General features: G+C 58.8%; 2 non-coding genes across 2 annotated transcripts; both read left to right on the top strand.

Annotated features, from left to right (window-relative positions):
* Positions 1–14,425: 14,425 nt before the first annotated feature.
* On the top strand, positions 14,426–14,507 carry TRNAS-GCU. The gene has a single exon. It is a non-coding gene; the product is annotated as a tRNA-Ser (tRNA).
* Positions 14,508–16,270: 1,763 nt separating this feature from the next.
* Positions 16,271–16,344, top strand: TRNAT-UGU. The gene has a single exon. It is a non-coding gene; the product is annotated as a tRNA-Thr (tRNA).
* The last annotated feature ends 5,365 nt before the right edge of the window (positions 16,345–21,709 follow it).

Raw genomic sequence — 21,709 nt, forward strand, 5'->3', positions numbered from 1 at the left:
AATTCGTACCAGAGTTTTGAATGCCTCCTTTTCTGGCCTGGTTCCCCTCTCTTTAGGGAGACTGGCGGCCCCAAACTTCCCAGAAACCATCATAGCAAGGCCAACCTGAGCACAGACACCTGCTCAGCACCCCGGGGTGCAGCCCTGAACTCCGGCAATCAGCTACGCTCAGCTGCCCACCCAACAAACGTTACACGCAGGAGACTTCGTGCCCCGTGTGTTCAGGTCCCTCCCAGCGCCAGCTTTAAACTCCGCTGCTCAGGTCTAAGCTTTGGCCACACGGGGGCAGCCTGGAGCTCAGCCAACGCCTCCCGTTGCTGGTTGCGTTTCCCGCTCCTCGTGGCAGGTTCACACCCCGCAGGCAGATCTCTGAACCGGAGCCGAACCGTTCCCCAAATCCAGCGCTTTAGCAGCAGCTTTGCTAGGAAAGCGCTGACGTCCCCAAGTAACGTAAGAGCCAGAGCGCTGTGTCCAGGATCTTCTATTGGGCCCCTCACCGTGGTGTCTGTCAGGCGCAAGGAGAAACCAGGGAAATGTTTTCATGGCGTTTAAGGGCAGAAGGAGCCATTAGCTCAGCTGGTCTGACCCCCGAATAACACAGAATTACACCATGACACGTATTGATCCCACAGACCTTAGACAGATCAAAGCGTTTCAGCCCTCAGGAAGGAGGCTAAACTGGGTACCAGAGGCAGCGAACAAGGGGCCCCCAAGGCAATGGCAGGGAACTGACGAGGTGAAATATGCCCCGATGATCCCAGCAGGCGACCCACCCCCATGCTGCAGAGGTGGGAGTCCCTGTTCCTCCTGCCCTTAAGAATCTCTGGTGGTAAGTGGGTCCCCCCCGTTCCCCAGATAAGAATCCTCCATGTGGTTTCCCTGGCTTCACCTCCAGATAAGAACATTGTGTGGAGGGAGTGGGAGGAAGGTTGTCTGGCAGATCTGTAAAGGGGGACTGTGTCTCCCTGTCTGGCCCAGGCTCCTGGGAGGAAGTGATCTCAGTGTGTCTGGCTGTCTCCATTCCTCCCACCCATAAGAATCCCTGGTGTGTGGGTGCACCCTAGACCATTAAGGATCTCTGGTGGGTGGGTGTCTCTCTCCCCCTAGTCAGGATCTCTGGGGCGTGGCTGTATAAAAAGAGACTTTGACTCACCCAGGCTGGGCTGCCATCATGGAACAGACCAGGTCCTTCTGTGGAGGGTTTGCGTTCCTCCAAGGACGTGATCTCAGTGTGTGTGGGTGTCCCTGTCCCTTCAACCCTTAACAATCCCTGGTGCGTGGGTGCGCTGAGCCCCATTACAATCCCCTCTGTCTAACCCCCCATGAGGGATCCGGTGGATGTGGGTGTTCTCCATGCTACTGGGGGTGTCTGGTGCCCCTGTCCCTCCTGGTTAATAGTGGAGTGTGTGGGTGTCCCCCAGCTCGTTAAGGATCCGTGTTGTGCGGATGCCCCCGTTCTTCTCATTAAGAATGGTGCAACGGAGCATATGGGTGTGTCCCCCACCCCATGAACTAGCTCCCGTGTGTGGTTCCCCTGCCCCCATCCAGGCTCTGTGGTGTGTGGGTGTCTCTGTTCCCCTTTTCAAGATCCGTGTGCAGGGGGCGTCCCTCCCCCCAAGTCAGAATCCCCAGCGTGTGGGTGCTCCCATCCCCCCTCCAGGCACTATGGGGGGGTGTCTTAAAAGAGACCGTGTCTCACTGTCTTGCCCAGGCTATGCTGCAGGGGCTACTCACAGGCACAACCCCACTACTGATCGGCACAGGAGTTTTGATCTGCTCTGTTTCCGACCTGGGCCAGTTCACCCCTCCTTAGGCAACCTGGGGACCCCAAGCTTCCCCGGGATCACCATATTGATGCTGAACTTAGTGCGGACACCCGATCAGCACAGCCCCCTACAGCCCAGAACTCCTGAGCTCAAGCGATCCGCCAGCCTCAGCCTCCCCAGGCGCTGGGATCACAGGCACCAGCCACGGGGCCCAGCTTATTTTGCTGCCTGGCAGCTGGAGCTTTAAACTCTGCTTGTGAGCTCTGTGCCTTGGCCAGACGGGGACAGCCTGGAACTGGGAAATGCTCCTTCTCCCCTCGCCCCCGTCTCATGTCGGGCTGCAGGCACCGCTGTCCTCCCAGGTAAGATCCCGGATGTTTCGGTGCCCCCTTCCCCCGCCCAGGTGTCCGGGTACCTCTGCCCCACATACACAATCCTGGGTGTGTGGGTGTCCGTCCCTCTGCAGAGGATCCCGGAGTGTGGATGCCCTTGTCCCTCTCTAGAAGATCCTGGGTGTGTGGGTGCCACTCTCCCCCCCCAGAAGATCTCTGGTGGGTAGGTCCCCAGGGTGTGAGCGCTCCCATTCCCCGATACAGGCTGGGGGAGGGGGGGTATAACTGGCTCTCCCTGTCCTGCCCAGGCGGTGCTACAGCAGCTGTTCACAGGGGCAGCAACCCCACTGTCACCCTGCAGCTTTAACCTGCTCCAGGGGTGACCTGCTTCACCCTCCTGTGGGAGCCCGGGGACCCCGAACTTCCCAGAGTCACCTGATTGATGCCGAGCTTAGCACAGACACCGGCTCAGCATGGCAGGGTGCAGCCCTGACCATAGGCGGCAGGTTTGTATAATTTTTGGTGGGGCCCAAAATGGTGGTCCCCCCCCCACTCCCGCCCTGTAAGCCGATATAAAATGAAGCTACAACACGTCAGTACCACAAGATTACAAGGTTGGAGAAGGGGTAGGGGGTTCCAGGGGCCAGTCAAGGGACAAGGAGCGGGGGGGTTGGATGGGGCAGAGGTTTGGAGGGGCAGTCAGGGGACAGGCAGCAATTGGATAGGCATGGGAGTCCAGGGGGTTTATCAGGGGACAGGTAGGGGGTGGGGTCCTGGGGGGAAGTTGGGTGGGGTCTCAGGAGGGGGCAGTTGGGGACAAGGAGAAGGGAGGCTTAGATAGGGGCTGGGGTCCCAAGGGGCAGTGAGGGGCAGTTGTCTCAGGAGTGGGTAAGGGGGGACAAGGACCTGTGGTGCTTAGATAGGGGGTGGGGGTCCCGGGGGGCAGTTGGGGCAGGGGTCTGGGGAGGGGGCAATCAGCGGCCAGGGGCTGGGATTCAAAGGGCTCTGAGCTGCTGGCAGCCGCGGGGAGCCCTGAGCCCTTTAAATCCCAGCCGCCGCGGCTGGGATTCAAAGGGCTCTGGGCTCTCTGCCCCTGCGGGCAGCCCAGAGCCCTCCGATTCCCAGCCCCGGCTGAGATTTAAAGGGCTCTGGGCTCCCCGCGGTTGCAGGCAGCCCAGAGCCCTCTGATTCCCGGCTGCGGCTGGGATTTAAAAGGCTCTGGGTTCCCCGCCGCAGCGGGCAGCCCAGAGCCCTCTGATTCCCAGCCGCGGCTGGGATTTAAAGGGCTCTGGGCTCCCCGCGGTTGCAGGCAGCCCAGAGCCCTCTGATTCCCGGCCGCGGCTGGGATTTAAAGGGCTCTGGGCTCCCCGCGGTTGCAGGCAGCCCAGAGCCCTCTGATTCCCGGCCGCGGCTGGGATTTAAAAGGCTCTGGGTTCCCCCCCGCAGCGGGCAGCCCAGAGCCCTCTGATTCCCGGCCGCGGCTGGGATTTAAAAGGCTCTGGGCTCCCTGCAGCAGCGGGCAGCCCAGAGCCCTCTGATTCCCAGTCGCGTCTGGCATTTAAAAGGCTCTGGGCTCCCTGCAGCAGCGGGCAGCCCAGAGCCCTCTGATTCCCAGCCGCGGCTGGCATTTAAAAGGCTCTGGGCTCCCTGCAGCAGCGGGCAGCCCAGAGCCCTCTGATTCCCAGCTGCGGCTGGGATTTAAAGGGGCAAAACCTAGCTCCAAATATTGGTGGAGCAGAGCCCCTGATTTTGAATATTCCTGGGGCTTTAGCTCCACGAGCCCATATAAGTTGGCGCCCATGGCCCTGACCCCTGACAACCAGCTTCCCTCCGCCTCCTGCTGCACAGCGAGGATCCCACGTGAGAGCCTTTGTGCCCCACGTGTCCAGCCAGGTCCGTTCCAGCTCCAGCTTTCAACTCTGCTTGTGAGCTCCCATCTCCGGCCACACGGGGCAGCACTAACGGCCTCATCTAAATTTGACCCTTCAGACCGCAGATTATAACCCAGCGGGCAGATTATAGCCCAGGAAGCCAAATCCTTCCCCAAACTGACAGCTAAAGCAGAAGATCCCCTTGGAAAGATCAGGAATTTTGCCTTTAAAAACAAGGAAAATGTGCATTGGTCTCTTCTGTCTACAGCGAGAGATTGAAGAAACTCAATTGATTTCATTGACTGGAGGTTAAGAGGGGATTTAGTCACTGATTTTAAATACACAGTTTTAAAAATTCCCAGAGGGGGGAATATCTGATTTGAAAGGTTCTTTAATTCACCAGACAAAGGTTGAACACGACTCCCTTGGTTTGCAGTCAATGTCACAAAACGCCAACTGGAAATTACCATTTTTTAACCGTGAGGCTAATTATCTAGTGGAACAAGCTCTGCAAGGGACGTGGTTAATGCCCCATCACTGCCCTGTGTAAATGAAGACCGCAGCTCTTGCTGCAAGACACCTGGTGTGTGAGTGTCCCTGTTCCCCCTTCAGAACCTCTGGTACATGGTGCTTCCCTCCTCCCAGTTCAAGATCCCCATCATGTGGGTGCTCCCATCCAGGATCTCTGGTGGGTGTCTCTGCCCCACACCCCATTAACTAGCTCCAGTGTGTGGTTTCCCCTGCCTGCCCCCATCCAGGATCTGTGGGTGTCTCTGTTCCCCTTTTCAAGATATGTGTTGCTGGGGTGCGTCCCTCACCTCAAGTCAGAATCCCCAGCGTGTGGGTGCTCCCATCCCCCCCTCCAGGCTCTGCGGGGGGTGTCTGTATACAAAGAGACCGTGTCTCACTGTCTTGCCCAGGCTATGCTGCAGGGGCTATTCACAGGTGTGATCCCACTACTGATCAGCAGGGGAGTTTTGACCTGCTCCATTTCCGACCTGGGCCGGTTCACCCCTCCTTAGGCAACCTGGGGACCCCAAGCTTCCCCAGGATCACCATATTGATGCTGAACTTAGTGCGGACACCCAATCGGCACAGCCCCCTGCAGACCAGAACTCCTGAGCTCAAGCGATCCACCAGCCTCAGCCGCCCCAGGAGCTGGGATCACAGGCACCAGCCACAGAGCCTGGCTTGTTTTGCTGTCTGGCAGCTCGAGCTTTAAACTCTGCTTGTGAGCTCTGTGCCTTGGCCAGACGGGGACAGCCTGGAACTGGGAAATGCTCCTGCTTCCCCTGCCCCCGTCTCATGTCGAGCTGCAGGCGCCGCTGTCCTGCCAGGTAAGATCCCGGATGTTTCGGTGCCCCCCATCCCCCATCCAGGAGCCCAGGTGTCCGGGTACCTCTGCCCCCCATACAGAATCCTGGGTGTGTGGGTGTCCGTCCCTCTGCAGAGGATCCCGGAGTGTGGATGCCCTTGTCCCCCCCTACAAGATCCTGAGTGTGTGGGTGCCACTCTCCCCCCCTAGAAGATCTCGGGTGCATGGGTGGGTGCCCCTGTTCACCCTTACAGCATCCCTGGTGCACAGGGGCCTCCCTCTGCCCCAGCTCAGGGGCCCCAGGGTGTGAGCGCTCCCATCCCCCGATACAGGCTGGGGCGGGGGAGGGGTATAACTGGGTCTCCCTGTCCTGCCCAGGCGGTGCTACAGCAGCTGTTCACAGGGGCAGCAACCCCACTGTCACCCTGCAGCTTTAACCTGCTCCAGGGGTGACCCATGCGGGTCGGGAGTGAGGGGCACCAGCAGAGCTGAGAGTCTGGAGGTCAGGACTGGGATAGCAGGGGCTGCGGGTCGGGAGTGAGGGGCACCAGCAGCGCAGTAACTGGGGAGCTCAGCGAGGAATCGAGGGGGCTGCGGGTCGGGAGTGAGGGGCACCAGCAGAGCTGTGAGGCTGGAGGTCAGGACTGGAATAGTAGGGGCTGCGGGTCGGGAGTGAGGGGCACTGGCAGCGCAGTAACTGGGGAGCTCAGCGGGAAATCCAGGGGGCTGCGGGTCGGGAGTGAGGGGCACCAGCAGAGCTCTTGGTGTGGAGATCAGGATTGGGATAAGAGGGGCTGCGGGTCGGGAGTGAGGGGCAGCAGCAGAACTGTGAGTCTGGAGGTCAGGACTGGGATAGCAGGGGCTGCGGGTCAGGAGTGAGGGGCACCACTAGAGCTGGGGGGAACCCAGGGGGCTGCGGGTCGGGAGTGAGGGGCACCGGTAGAGCTGAAGGAAGCCCAGGGGTCTGTGGGTCAGGAGTGAGGGGCACCGGCAGCACAGTGACTGGGGAGCTCTGTGGGAAGCCCAGTCGCTGCAAGTCGGGAGTGAGGGGCACCAGCAGAGCTGTGGATCTGGAGATCAGGATTGGGATAGGAGGGGCTGCGGGTCGGGAGTGAGGGGCAGCAGCAGAGCAGGAGGGAGACCAGGGGGCTGCGGGTCGGGAGTGAGGGGCACCGTCAGAGCTGGTGGACGCCTAAGGGGCTCCGGGTCGGGAGTAGGGGGCAGCAGCAGAACTGTGAGTCTGGAGTCAGGACTGGGATAGCAGGGGCTGCGGGTCAGGAATGAGGGGCACCGGCAGAGCTGGAGGGAGGCTAGGGGGCTGCGGGTCGGGAGTGAGGGGCACCAGCAGAGCTGTGAGGCTGGAGGTCAGGACTGGGATAGTAGGGGCTGCGGGTCAGGAGTGAGGGGCACTGGCAGCGCAGTAACTGGGTAGCTCAGCGGGGAATCCAGGGGCATGCGGATCGGGAGGGAGGGGCACCAGCAGAGCTGTGGGTGTAGAGATCAGGATTGGGATAGGAGGGGCTGCGGGTCGGGAGTGAGGGGCACCGTCAGAGCTGTGAGTATGGAGGTCAGGTCTGGGATAGTAGGGGCTGCGGGTCGGGAGTGAGGGGCACCGGCAGCGCAGTAACTGGGGAGCTCAGCGTGGAATCCAGGGGGCTGCGGGTCGGGAGTGAGGGGCACCAGCAGAGCTGTGGGTGTGGAGATCAGGACTGGGAAAGCAGAGGCTGCGGGTCGGGAGTGAGGGGCACCGTCAGAGCTGGTGTACGCCTAAGGGGCTGCGGGTCGGGAGTGAGGGGCACCGGCAGCGCAGTAACTGGGGAGCTCAGCGTGGAATCCAGGGGGCTGCGGGTCGGGAGTGAGGGGCACCAGCAGAGCTGTGGGTCTGGAGATCAGGATTGGGATAGGAGGGGCTGCGGGTCGGGAGTGAGGGGCACCGGTAGCACAGTGACTGGGGAGCTCCGCGGGAAGCCCAGTCGCTGCAGGTCGGGAGTGAGGGGCATCAGCAGAGCTGTGGGTCTGGAGATCAGGATTGGGATAGCAGGGGCTGCGGGTCGGGAGTGAGGGGCACCGTCAGAGCTGTGAGTCTGGAGGTCAGGACTGGGATAGCAGGGGCTGCGGGTCGGGAGTGAGGGTCACCGGCAGAGCTGTGAGTCTGCAGGTCAGGACTAGGATAGCAGGGGCTGCATGTCGGGAGTGAGGGGCACCAGCAGAGCTGTGGGGCTGGAGGTCAGCACTGGGATACTATCCAGCCTGATGGTAAGCGATGCCCAGCTGAGCCCATGGCCAGTACGTCCTGCTCCACCCACGACCGGGCTGGGAGCCAGGACTCCTGGTTCTTCTCCCCAGCTGTGGCAGGGCAGTGCAGGCTAGTGGTTAGAGTGGGGGTTGGGAACCAGGGTATCCGGGTCCCACCGCTGGCTCTGGGAAGGGAGTGGGGGCCAGTCTTGTGCACCCCCCAGCTTGAAGTTGTTTCCATCCTGTGCAGGGTTTACAGGTTTGTTCACTGGCTCTCAGCACCTCCCACTATACAAATTGTCCCAGTGCCGCTGGGTCTAGTGGTTAGAGCCGGGGAGGCCGGGAGCCAGGCAGGGGCGGTGGGTGTAAGGGGCCCGGGGAGGCACCTGGCCTGTGCTCCACCCAGAGGCCCTGCTCCCACTCGTCCTCTCCCCCGCAAGGCCCCATCCTCACTTCGCCCTTTCCCAAGCTCCATCCGGCCACATGGGGCCGTGGGGGGAGAGGCCGGGGGTGCAACGGGCAGATTGGCCGGGGGGGGGGGCCTTGGGGGGGGGGCGAAGAGGCACAAGTGGCAGGGCCTCGGGAAGAGACGTGAGAGGTGGGCGGGGGTCAGGGAGTGGAACAAAGGGGTTCTGAGGGGTGTGGGCGGGGCTGAAGGGGTGTGTGGGCGGGGCTGAAGGGGAGTGTGGGCGGGGTGGAGGGGCGTGTGGGCGGGGCTTTGGCAGGAGGAGGCTGAGTGGCAGCAGGCCTTGGGGCAGGGCCACAGTCCGGGCCCGCCCAGCCTCCCAAGTGGAGGAGTCCCAAGCTGCCCATGGAGCCAGGACTCCTGGGTTCTATTCCTGGCTCTCCCACAGACTCCCACTCTGAGCTGGTGCAGCCCATCTCGCCCTCCCTGGTGCCTCAGTTTCCCCCGTGTGAGACGGGTCCCAGTGTGAACGGCTGCAGCGCCGTGGAGAATCTCGTCCCTTCTCCTGGCGGCTCCTTGGGAGCCCTGGGGAAGCAGCCAACTGCTGCAGCCCCTGGCTCCCGTCTGGGCAGCCCGGGGTGGGGGTGGGATCTGGGCAATGGGAAGAAGGAATCCCCCCTTCCCCCACCCCACCCCGGGGACATGGGGGGAGGCTGGTGCTGCGGGGCAGGAGTCCTGCAGCCCTCGCAGGAGAAGGGCAGGTTCCCGGCTTGGCTGCTGATGGGGCGGGGTGGGGCACTGCTGGACTGGGGCTCCCCTGCGGGGTGGAGATGGAGCACAGCCTGCTGGGAGCGGACGTCTCCTCTGGATGGGGAGGGTGACACGGGCCAAATGGTGGGAGCCCCTGGCCCCCCCCCAGACAAGGGAGGGGCCTCTCAGCCTTGCCGGCTCGTCTCTCTGTCACCAGGATCGGCCCAGCACCTGGCCTGGCCCAGACCCCCCTTCCTCAGCGCCAGCAGCTGCCCATTGTGGGGAGTGGAACGGCCGGGGTGGGGCCTCTCAAGCCCCGGGAGCAGGGCCGGGGCACTGGGGGCAGAGGCTGCGATGGGGGAGGTGGGTTGGAGAGATGTGGGGTGAAGCTGGGACTCAGGGGAATGGGGCAGGCTGCAGGGAGGAAGTGTGGGGGCCACCGGAGGAGCTGGGGGCTGGGAAGCTGCGGGGGACACAGCCGGGGGTAGTGGTGACACCGCAGGGGCTGCTCAAGAGGCAGTGGGCTGGGGGCAGGGCGGGAGCTCGGACAGGGGTGGGGTCAGGCTATTGCGGGTCTCTCTGTGACTGGCACCAGGCTGCAGGGACCCCCACGGCCGGCAGCCCCCCTGCTGGGGGGTCTGGTCAGTGCGGCCCCCCCCCGATGCCCCCTGCTGGGGCTCTGGTCACTGCAGCCCCCGATGTACCCTGCTGGGGCTCTGGTCACTGCAGCCCCCGCTGCACACTGCTGGGGCTCTGGTCACTGCAGCCCCCGCTGCACCCTGCTGGGGTCTGGTCAGTGCAGACCCCCCCCGCTGCACCCTGCTGGGGGCTCTGGTCACTGCAGCCCCCCCCCGATGCGCCCTGCTGGGGGCTCTGGTCACTGCAGCCCCCCCCCGCTGCACCCTGCTGGGGGGTCTGGTCAGTGCAGACCCCCCCCGCTGCACCCTGCTGGGGGCTCTGGTCACTGCAGCCCCCCCCCGATGCGCCCTGCTGGGGGCTCTGGGCACTGCTGCCCCCCCCCCGTGCAACCTGCTGGGGGCTCTGGTCACTGCAGCCCACAAGCTCACACTTGAACTGGGCGGGGGGGGGAAGGTTTCTTCTCGCGCTCCCATTGGTCAGGGCTCTGCCTCCTCTTCCTATTGGCTGTCTCGGGAGAGGCGGAGTTTCCGAGAGGGCGTCACGTGGCCTTGAAGCGTTCGCGAGGCGGCTCCTGAGCAGCCCAAACACCCCCCCGAGCACCCCCTCCCCCACTGCCGCCCATCCCCTCCCTGACCCCGCCCCAACCCCTGAGCTCCCCTCCCCACTGCCGCCCTCCTCCCTGGCCCTGCCCCCCCAACCCCCAGGCTCCCCTCCCCACTGCCGCCCCTCCCCTCTCTGCCCCGCCCCCAACCCCGTGCTCCCCTCCCCACTGCCGCCCATCCCCTCTCTACACCGCCCCAACCCCGAGCTCCCCTCCCCACTGCCGCCCCTCCTCTCTGCCCCGCCCCAACCCCCAGCTCCCCTCCCCACTGCCGCCCCTCCCCTCTTCCCCCGCCCCAACCCCCGAGCTCCCCTCCCCACTGCCGCCCCTCCTCTTCCCCGCCCCAACCCCTGAGCTCCCCTCCCCAATGCCGCCCATCCCCTCTCTGCCCCGCCCCAACCCCTCCCGAGCTCCCCTCCCCAATGCCGCCCATCCCCTCTCTGCCCCGCCCCCAACCCCTCCCTGAGCTCCCCTCCCCAGTGCCGCCCATCCCCTCTCTGCCCCGCCCCAACCCCCAGCTCCCCTCCCCACTGCCGCCCCTCCCTCCTCCCCCCGCCCCAACGCCCCGAGCTCCCCTCCCCACTGCCGCCCATCCCCTCCTGCCCCGCCCCCAACCCCCTGAGCTGCCCCTCCCCCAATGCCGCCCATCCCCTCTCTGCCCCGCCCCCAACCCCCCAGCTGCCCCTCCCCAGTGCCGCCCCTCCCTCTCTGCCCCGCCCCCAACCCCTGAGCTGCCCCTCCCCAGTGCCGCCCATCCCCCTCTCTGCCACGCCCCAACCCCGAGCTGCCCCTCCCCAGTGCCACCCATCCCCTCTCTGCCCCGCCACCAACCCCCAGCTCCCCCTCCCCAGTGCCGCCCATCCCCTCTCTGCCCCGCCCCAAACACCCCCAGCTCCCCCTCCCCAGTGCCGCCCAAACCCTCCCTGCCCCGCCCCAAACACCCCCGAGCTCCCCTCCCCAGTGCCGCCCCTCCTCTCTGCCCCCCCCCAAACACCCCCAGGTCCCCTCCCCAGTGCCGCCCACCCCTCCCTGCCCCGCCCCAACACCCCAGGCTCCCCTCCCCAGTGCCGCCCTCCCCTCTCTGCCCCGCCCCAACCCCTGAGATCCCCGCCCCAGTGCCGCCCATCCCTCTCTGCCCCGCCCCAACCCCGAGCTCCTCCTCCCCACTGCCGCCCATCCCCTCTCTGCCCCGCCCCACCCCCTCCCGAGCTCCCCTCCCCAGTGCCGCCCATCCCCTCTTCTGCCCCCGCCCCAACACCCCCGTGATTCCTCCCCCAGTGCCGCCCATCCCCCTCTCTGCCCCGCCCCAACACCCCCAAGCTCCCCTCCCCAGTGCCGCCCATCCCCTCTTCTGCCCCCAAACACCCCCAGCTCCTCCCCAGTGCCGCCCATCCCCTCTCTGACCCCGCCCCAACACCCCCAAGCTCCCCTCCCCAGTGCCGCCCATCCCCTCTTCTGCCCCCACCCCCAAACACCCCCAAGCTCCCCTCCCCAGTGCCGCCCATCCCCTCTTCTTCCCCCAAACACCCCGAGCTCCCCTCCCCAGTGCCACCCATCCCCGTCTCTGCCCCTGTCCCCTAACACCCCCAGGCTCCCCCTCCCCAGTGCCGCCCATCCCCTCTTCTGCCCCACCCCCAAACACCCCCGAGCTCCCCTCCCCAGTGCCGCCCATCCCCTCTTCTGCCCCCACCCCCAAACACCCCCAGCTCCCCTCCCCAGTGCCGCCCATCCCCTCTTCTTCCCCCAACACCCCCAGGCTCCCCCTCCCCACTGCCGCCCATCCCCTCTCTGCCCCGCCCCAACCCCCGAGCTCCCCCTCCCCACTGCCACCCATCCCCTCTCTGCCCCGCCCCAACCCTCCCGAGCTCCCCTCCCCAGTGCCGCCCATCCCCTCTCTGCCCCCGCCCCAAACACACCCCGACACTGCTCCTGGTTTTGGGAGGGGAACAGGAGAAAGGACAAAAGAAGCAAGAGACGAAGAGAAAGGAGGGAGGGAGGGATGGAGGAAAAGGTGAAACAAAAAGAACAAACCCTAATGTCCCCAGTGATTTTAAGGGACAAAATCTCAGGTACGGAATAAAATTCTGGCTCCTTAAGCTCGTGTTTTCCATGCCTAGAATTCAACTGTCACCAGATGGATCAGACTGAACAGGTTTCAAACCTCAAGGAGGCTCTTACCTTCTAAACAGGGACGGCTGTTTTCTAGTAAAATCGGGAAAAGGGAAGGAGAAAACTCAAAAGAGGTTCCTCCTGGCGCTCACATCCATGAACCCGAATACTCTCTCAGTCCTCAAAGAGAGACCTGGAGAAGGAGACTTGCTGAAGCAAAGCCACAGGGGTCTCTGAGGTTTCCCTGGCCCCTCGCCCCTGTCCTGCCTGGCTGATGTCAGCATCTCTCTGTGAGGTCACCACCTCCCCACCACCTTTGACCAATAGTCTGAGGTCCTGCAAAAGGCCTTTGTGATGTCACTGCCACACCCCTCCCTTGCTGTGCTAATGTCCTGCCCCTGGCCAGGCACTTTGGAGGTTTGAGCTACTCCCTGTGGATCACCCCACTCAAGGAGCGTTCGTTCTAGGCAGCAAGCCGGCTAGACAGGAAAACATCAGACGCTGCTCCCAATGCTACACTCAGTTTTTCAGAAAGTAGTCAACTTTATGGCCAGAAGAGACCATTAGAGCATCTAATCTGACCACTTGAGGATCACTTAAGCTGCAGTTAAGCACTCTACCACTGAGCTATACAGCCACAATGACCTGAGAAGGACAAACCCTGCTTCATTGAGGTCCTTTGCCATTCCCAGACCACAGGTGGTTTTAAAAATGGGGTTTGATTAAACTTCTTAAATGTGGCAAACACCACAGCTTGCACACCCACCGATATAGCTTCTCCCACTGACATAGCTGCCACCTCTTGGGAAGTGGCTTACCTACACCCACAGGAAAACTCTCTCCCCTCAGCATAGAGCAGTGGTTCTCAAACTGTGAGTCAGGACCCCAAAGTGGGATGTGACTCTGATTTAATGGGGTTGCCAGGGCTGGCATTAGACTTGTTGGTGCCTGGAGCTGAAGCCAAAAGTCTGAGCCCCACCACCCAGGGCTGAATCCCTCAAGCTCTGGTTTTGCCCTCCCCTAACTGGGGCAGGGCTCAGGCTTTGTTTCCCCTGCCTCTGCCCAGTGTGAAGGGGCTTGGTCCCTCTTTCCAGGGCCATGTAGTAAGTTGTTTTTTTTTTGGCAGAAGGGGGATGCAGTGAAAGGAAATTTGAGAAACCCTGGCATAGAGCCTCTGAGTATGTCTAGACTTGGCTCCCTGTGGCAGATCAGAGACGGAAAGTACAGCCATGGAGACACCGCACACGAGCTTTGTCTAGCAGGCAAGAATCAAACCTCTACAGACAAGTGCCTGTTGCTTTCTAACCCATCTCCCTAAGCCCTCAGCCACCACCACTTAACAAAGGGGCTTTTCTACACTATGGTTCTGGTCTCACTGAAGGGTCATTTCCAATGGTTTGCTCAGACCAGTGTTAGGGGAAATGGTGCCCTGGGCAAAGCTTGTACTTTGGCACTTCCCCATTGCCCCTGGACGATCCCCACTCCCCGTTTACCGCTAGCTCCTGCACTCCCAACCCTTGCACCTCCTTCACCCCTAACTCCTGCCCCCTCCTGTGCCCCCTTTGCCCTTAACTCCCTGGGCCACCAGCCATTGCCCCTCTCCTGCAGCCCCTTCACATGGCTCCAGTGCTGGGGCCCTGCACTTGTTCTCCCTTTCCCTGGGCTTTGGCATCACTAGCCGCTGATTAGTGAGTAGGGTTCAGTGGTTCCCAAAATGTGGGGCATGACTCCTAGGGGGACACAGAGGAACATTCATGGGGGCACCTCAGGGCGTGAGCCAGCCCCCATGGAGGGAGCAGCACTCAGCCCCAGCTCTTCCCCAACCCCACCCTCAGCCTGGGCCTCTGGCTCCCAGCTCAGCCTCGACCCCCTTACCTCTGTCTGCATCCCTCTCCCCTGCAAGCAACAGACCCACTCCCAACCTGAGATCTTGATCGCACCTTCTGAGGGTCCACAGCCATGGCTAAGAGGGCACAGTGTGAAATGTTTGGGGACCACTGGTTTAGGGTGATGTTCTCAATCACATCTATGCAGTCCAATAAAAGCTATTCCTCACCCACCCACCCCTCCATCAGGACGGACTAGGTCTGTTCTGCTGCCCTTCACTCATGCAGGAAGGATAATAACATTTCATTCTATTCACTCGTAAAGTGATTTGTAACCCGCCACCAGCCAAAACTGGTCATTTTGGGAAAGCGGCCCCATCATGCTGCATACCTAGGCAGAGTAGGTGTGTCTGTGCATACACGGTCTGTTCCTGAAGTCTTTCCCCCAGCTCCTCACTAGATGTGAGGGGGGAGCTCATTCAGCCCCTGCTTCCGCTTAGTATTTAAAAACTCCTTATTGTCCCTAGCTCTGCTGGCCTTAGATTTCTCCTCCTGTCCAGTTTTCTAACACCTCAGATGAGGTGGCTGAGTGGTTAAGGTGATGGACTGCTAATCCATTGTGCTCTGCACGCATGGGTTCAAATCCCATCCTCATTGGATGCGTTTAGTTTTCACCCCTCCTTTGTAGACAACCATCTCCCCCTTTGGTACAATGACAGCTCAAACAATGTTGCTTCTTGCAAACAAAAACCTTCTCAGAAACTCAGAACTCCCTTGCTTTAAATAAAATGTCTAAATCCCAGATTTCTTTTAAAAAGAAATTATCTAGTGCTGTATTTCTTAGTTTTTATCTCAAAAGGGAACATCCTCATCATCTCCCCCAAACACCCTGGGACCTGCCCAAATTATTAAAATACCCTCACCCCGAGCAAGGCCAGAGCAGTGAACCAGAGCTAGTGTCTAGGACAAGCTGTTCTGAAGGAGGCAACGCCAACATTTTCTCCCTGCTTCCCTTGGCAAGGTCTGACTAAGAAAACAAAATTCCCCAAACTGAAAATTTTCTGCTGAAAAACTAATACTAGTCTGTTTGGGGACTTTGGTTTGAAAGTATTATTGTTATTATTCTCTTCTGTTTCTGAGTCAGTTCAGTCTGTCCTCCAGGTGTGTTTCTAGCTGCTGAGTTGTGGGGGAGAGAGGCCAAGTCATGATGTCTCTTCCCCTCTTTCATAGTTTCTTCCAACTTGCTAGGAAGCTCCTTTGTTACCATGTGAGTCAAGCAGTGTCCATTGTCGCTGTGCTATCTCGGAGAAGTCTGCATTGTATACGGTTCCTGGGATAGTCTTTGGGAGTGTGGATCCCTTCAATGGGCCAGCAGCGAGTCTGGCTCCTCCCTTGTCACACCTGAAAGGTTGGTGGGGGGCATTTCTCAACCTCATAACATATCTCAGTAACACACACAGAGCAAAACTTCATAACAATGCGAGCACACACAATCCAACACAATATTAATGTTCAACAGATCAAGACTTTTGAAATGATACGTCACCAGGCAGACTTTGTACAAACCATGTCATCATTATATGAGAGTGGTGAATATGGGGCTTCCAGGTGCTGCTCTGAGCACAGCGTGCCACACCTGGGCTTACATTGCAATGGAGACGTGCCCTTAGAGTCCATCTCTCCTGGGATAAAGATGGCCCACACCTGACTCTCTGCCAATCCCCACTGGGCCCTGACAAGTGTTGTTCGTGTTTGTATTCTATAAAGCAGAGAAGCAGATGAAGTTTTGCTCCCAAGTTGTGTGTGTGATTCTTTGGACAGGTCTACACTATGAAATTAGGTTGGTGTAATTACGTGACTTAGGCTGGCAATGCAGTTCTATCAAGCTAATCCCGGTATAGATAGCGGCTCAGCTGTCAGAACTTTCTGGAGCTATGAAAGGGGAGGGGCCCAGCCTCTGTAGCAGGAATGCAGGGCAGGCGAGTTCATGGCAGATGTGGTGGGATACTGGTGGAGGCCAGTTATGGTGATATAATGACCAGCAGCATTTACACTGACATTTGTCACTTTAAGTTTGCTGCACAAAGCTGTAGGCCTCTCGTCGAGGTAGTTTTATTTTGTCACCAAAACAGGGCAATTTTGTCGCCAGACGTGGTATTGCAATGTGTGCACCAGCCAAAAACTGCTGACCGAGGGAGCGTTGTGTGTTTTTCACACATCTGAGCAATATAATGATGCTGAAGTAACCTTGTAGTGCAGACCTGGCCAAAGATTCACACACACACACACACAGAGCTTGCAAGGAAAACCTCACCTGCTCCTCTGCTTTGCAGAATCCAAACACAAGCAAAGCTTTTCAGGCCCCGGTGGGGATGGCAGGGAGTCAGGTGTGGGCAGACACTGTATTGTTGCCACAGGCAGGCACCATGGCTTAGCTGGTAAAAGCACCTGTCTTGTAAACAGGAGATCCTGGGTTCAATTCCCAGTGGTGCCTTGTTGCCTAACTCTTGGGCAACCTGGTATTGGCTACTGTGGGAAGACAAAACACAGAGCTCTTTAGTCCAGCCCAGTATAGTTGTTTAAATTATACTCACAGGCACTGATAACAGACTTACTGAAAGTTTGGGAGTTAAGAACTGATAGATCAGTGTTCCAGCCTGTCACAGAGGATCCTGCTTCCTCTGGGACAGGGTCATGTCTGGGCTCTCATGCTGAATGGCTTGTTGTGGCTGCCAGAACCTGTGGGCAGCTTGTTTAGTTTACACAGAGGGTTGAGTCCTGCTTTGTGCACCGTGTGTGAGAATGAAAATCCTAAACTGCCCTTTGAAATAACAAATGCAGCAGGACGTGTTATTGTTCCTGCCCCAAAGCAGACAGACCAAGGGAGAAATGCCATCGAGTCCAGGGTAATACTCTATTGCCATTTTACCTTGTTTGCTTGCTAAACTCCCTCCCAACCTTGAGGGCTCCCAGAGCCCGGTATTGAGCCTGAGCCGAGATGTCTACGCTGCAAATTTACCACCCCACGGCCCTAGCCTGGGAGCCTGCACTGGCACGGGACAGAGCTGGGTGTTTCATTGCAGTGTGGACATAGCCTGGCATTATGTCTACACTGCCATTAACACACCCAAGTCACTATTCTCAAACCCTGGGTCAGTTGATTCAGGCTTGTGGGGCTTGTGCTGCAGGGTTATAAAATAACAGCGTAGACACTTGGGCTTCAGCCCAGCCTCCGAGACCCCACGAGGGGTGAGGGTCTCCAAGCCAGGGCTCCAGTCTGAGCCCAGATGTCTACGCTGCAGTTTTTAGCTCCACAACCTGAGCCCCAGGAGCCCAAATCAGACCATCCAGGTCAGCCAGGCCAGCGAGATTTTGTCACAGTATAGATGCCCTCTCAGGATATGTCTACACTGCAATGTAAGTCCAGGGTTAGTAGAAGTCATGTCAGCAGCCCCAACACATAAACATAAACCACGAGGGAAAGACCCACCCCCCAGATAAGCTGGGCAGTGTCCTTCTCCCTACGGTTCGTAAGTCCAGCAACCAAAAGTCCTTTAACATGAGCCATCCCCTCTCTGCACCCCACTCACAGCTGTTGTCCTTAGTCAGTGCAAGCCCAGAGGTGCCTCTGTAGAGTTCACCTGCCATCCTGGGTGGAAAAGGGGGAAATAAGAAGGCTCCGTACTCACTATGTCCCCTGCCTAGCAAGTGCTATTGAATTGAAGGTGAGTCCCTCTATCGGGGTCTGCCAAGCACAGTTGTGCTGCCCTCAATTCACACAACAAGGATAACAACCCTTTATTTCTCCTGCCCTATAACATGGAGACTGGGAATCCAACACCAGACAAAAATGATTATTTCGGCAAGCAACCCAACCTATTTCCAACATACTGTAAAATCCACATGCAGACTCATATACGAAACCTTGCAAGAAAATCTTCCTGAGGGGGTCTGAAGCACCTGCTGCTGGAGGGAAGGAGGGAGCTATGGGTTGGGATTGAGGAGCAGCGTGAGGAGAAGGGGCTGTGGGTTGGGATTGAGGGGCACCGGGAATAGGAGGGGGCTGTGGGTTGGGACAGAGGAGAAGGGTGAAGAGGAGCAGGCTCTGGTTGGGAGTGAGGAGCAGTGAGCATAGGAGGGACTGAGGGTTGGGATTGAGGGGCACTGGGAAAAGAGGGGACATGGGTTTAGGCTGAAGAGCATCCTCGTTTGGGGATCCAGCAGGACAGGGGAAGGCAACAGGTGATTCTAATTCCTTAGGGATATTCTGTGTGTTTGTGTGTGCAGGGGAGGAACATGCTCTATGCCCAGAGGCCTTTATTCCTCCAGGCTGCAAGGACAGAGGGGCTGTCAGGAAGTTGCCCCTTCAAACCCAACACAAAAAGGCCCTTCTGAGGAAAGGGAAAATCCTGCAAAGAAAAAGTAACATCAAAGAGGACTCCAGCAAGACACCTTAACATCTTGGTGAGTAGTTTATCACCTGACCAGGGACTTGAACCCTGGACCCTCAGATTAAATGTCTGATATGCTGCCAACTGAGCTAGCCAGGCTCACAAAGCAAAATAGCAGTTGGTGCAGAGGAGAAACTAGTCAAGAAAACAAGCGCGGGAAACAATACGGGAAACCTGCTGCTCTCTCTGGCCTGGTCAGGGGGCTGTGCCGATCGGGTGTCCGCACTAAGCTCAGCATCAATATGGTGATCCCGGGGAAGCTTGGGGTCCCCAGGTTGCCTAAGGAGGGGTGCACCGGCCCAGGTCGGAAACGGAGCAGGTCAAAACTCCCGTGCCGATCAGTAGTGGGGTCGCGCCTGTGAGTAGCCCCTGCAGCATAGCCTGGGCAAGACAGTGAGACATGGTCTCTTTTTATACACCCCCCCTCCCCCACAGAGACTGTATGGGGGGATGGGAGCACCCATTGTGGGGATCCTGAACTGGTGGGAGGGAGGCACCATGTACCAGGGATCCCGAAATGCAGAACAGGGACACCCACACACCAGGCATCTTGCAGCAAGAGCTGCAGTCTTGATTTACAAACTGCAAGTGATGGGGAATTTACCACCTTCCTTGCGGAGCTTGTTCCACTAGATAATTAGCCTCACGGTTAAAAAATGGTCATTTCCAGTTGGGATTTTCTGACATCGACTGCAAGCCAATGGGGTCTTGTGCAAATTTTGTCTGGTGAATTAAAGAACCCTTTAAATCACATATGCCCCCCTCTGGGAATTTGTAAAATGTATTTAAACCAGTGATTAAATCGCCTCTTAACCTCCAGTCAATGAAATCAATTGAGCTTCTTCAGTCTCTCGCTGCAGACATTTCCCTTGTTTTTAAAGGCAAAAATCCTGATCTTTCCAATGGGAGCTGCTGCTTCAATGTTTAGTTTGGGGAGGGATCTGGCTGCACTCAGAGATCTGCCCGCGGGTTACAATCTGCGATCCGAAGGGTCGAACGCAAACAGCGTTTAGATGGGACCATTAGTGCCGCCCCCATGTGGCCAAAGGTTAGAACTGACCAGCAGAGTTTACAGCTGGAGCCTGGGACGCTCCTGAACAAACTGGGCACAAAGCCTCTCGCGTGGGATCCTCGCTGTGCAGCAGGAGGCGGAGGGAAGCTGATTGTCAGGGCTCAGGGCAGCTCCCTGCCAGGCTGAGCCGGTGTCTGTGCTAAGCTCGGCATCAATCAGGTGATTCTGGGCAGTTCGGGGTCCCCGGGCTCCCAAAGGAGGGTGAAGCAGGTCACCCCTGGAGCAGGGTAAAGCTGCAGGGTGACAGTAGGGTTGCTGCCCTGTTGGGAATATTTTGCTAGCTTGGCAGTTGGTAGTGTGGGAAGCTAAGATGTTTAGGTTTTTAGGATGGGTTAATTAGGCTTTGAGCTTTGTTTTGAGAAGTTGGCCTTGGCTAGTTCTATGAAGTCACAGCTCCGGCTGTGTTAATTTTGTTAACCAATTAGCAACTGCTTGCTTGCCTGCTTCAAGAGTATAAAGATGTATGCTGGAGAGAAATAAATGACTTTGCTGCCAATCAAACTGACTGAAGAGCTTTGTTCATATACGCCTGCGATGCAACAAATGGTGACCCCGACGTGATTGAATGAGGACAGTGTTGGTGGCCTGAACTGAAAAGAAGAAAAGGAGGCGCACCTGAGTCTCAGTGTCGAGCGGCTAGGAGCCGCAGGGCGTCCGAAAAGAGGGGCGCACCTGAGCTCAGTGTCGAGCGGCGGCCGCAGGGCGTCCGAAAAGAAGGGCGCACCTGAGTTCAGTGTTGAGCGGCTAGGAGCCGTAGGGCGTCCAAAAAGAGGGGCGCACCTGAGCTCAGTGTCGAGTGGCAAGCCGCAGGGCGTCTGAAAAGGGAGGCACACCCCAGCCCAGAGGTGAGCAGCTAATATGGGAACCACTGCATCAGCGGAAGAAAGGACGGTGCATGAATGTTTGATGCGCATCGCGGAGCGGCAGGGAGAGAAGCTCCCCTCTAATACGTTATCCCGTCTGCTGCGGTGGGGACGGAGAAGGGGACTTTCTGTTCAACCAAGTACAATTTTTGATAAAACTGTTTGGGAGCGGCTAGGCTCCGAGCTTTGGAAGTCGGTGGCTCAGAGCGATAAGGAGGCCTTCTCCCTGAGTCCAGTATGGAATAAGGCGAAGGAGATAGTAGAAACTCTCACGGCCGAGGCAGGAGTGCAGGCGGCCCTTTCTGAGCTTTGCCGCCCAACGCCCGGAATGCCTTCTGTGTTGCCGGTTGGAGCCAGAGAGTTTTTCGGTGGTGAGGACACGGTGATACCTTTGGCTTCCAACCCCTACCCTATGGATGATGTTGCCCCTGCTACGGCTCCACTACCCTCCAATGTGGCTATTGGCCCCGACATGATTGATCCTGCTACGGTCCCGTTACCCCCCGATACGCCCGAGCCTATGGAGACAGCCTTGCCGTATGCGCCCCCTCCAAAGCCATGCCATGTCCACGGGACCTGGGGGTGCCACGATTGCGGGGGAACGAAGGGGGCTCGGGTGGAACATGTGCCATCAAAGCCATATCCCGATTTGACTACGTTTACTCAGTTTACTCAGTCTGATGCCTTCTATAAGGAGATGGAGCGCCAGGGTCGACAGCTGCAGCATATGTGTGACAAGTTGGACCAGTTGCACGGTTCTCCACCTGGATCATCGCGGTCGCATCTTCACGAGCGCTTTCATCCGACTTGCCCCCCCGCCCCACCTGGCCCCGGGGACCCTCCAACTGGGGACCCTCCGGATCCGGTACAGCGCTGGCATGGGGTTTTAAGAGAAGCCATCCTTGAAGGTCTAACACCTGAGGCCTTTCCGGTGATTACGCCAGACCCTCAACACCCTAATCATAGACGGTGGGCCCCTTTGGATTGGAAGTTGATCCGTGAGGCACAGAAATCGATCATGGCTTATGGACTAGATAATCCGTATGTACAGTCTATCATTGAACAGGTATTTGCTGGCCAAGCAATGTGTCCGTACGATGCGATTAAGCTAGCTGACATGCTTCTTACACCTACACAGAAACTGTTGTGGAAAGATGATTGGGCTAAGAGAGTTGACTTGGCTCTTGTCCGCAATTTGGATTTACCGGATGATGATCCTCGGTGCGTGGCCACTGCTGATATGTTTTTGGGAGCCGGTCGCTTTGTTGACCCGCATTTGCAAGCCCGCCTCGATCCCCGGATTCTGCAGCAGTCGCAGGAACTGGCTTTGGCTGCCTTTAAAGCGGTGCCCCAGATGGGAAAGCCGAGCCCTCCCTACGCTAAAATTATGCAAGGCCCATCGGAACCGTATTCCACCTTTTTGGATCGCCTTCGAGAGGCTATTGATAGATCTCCTAATCTGACGCCAGAGGC

The sequence above is a fragment of the Mauremys reevesii genome, linkage group 12 (genome assembly GCF_016161935.1).
Source record: "Mauremys reevesii isolate NIE-2019 linkage group 12, ASM1616193v1, whole genome shotgun sequence".
NCBI classification, from domain to species: Eukaryota; Metazoa; Chordata; order Testudines; family Geoemydidae; genus Mauremys; species Mauremys reevesii.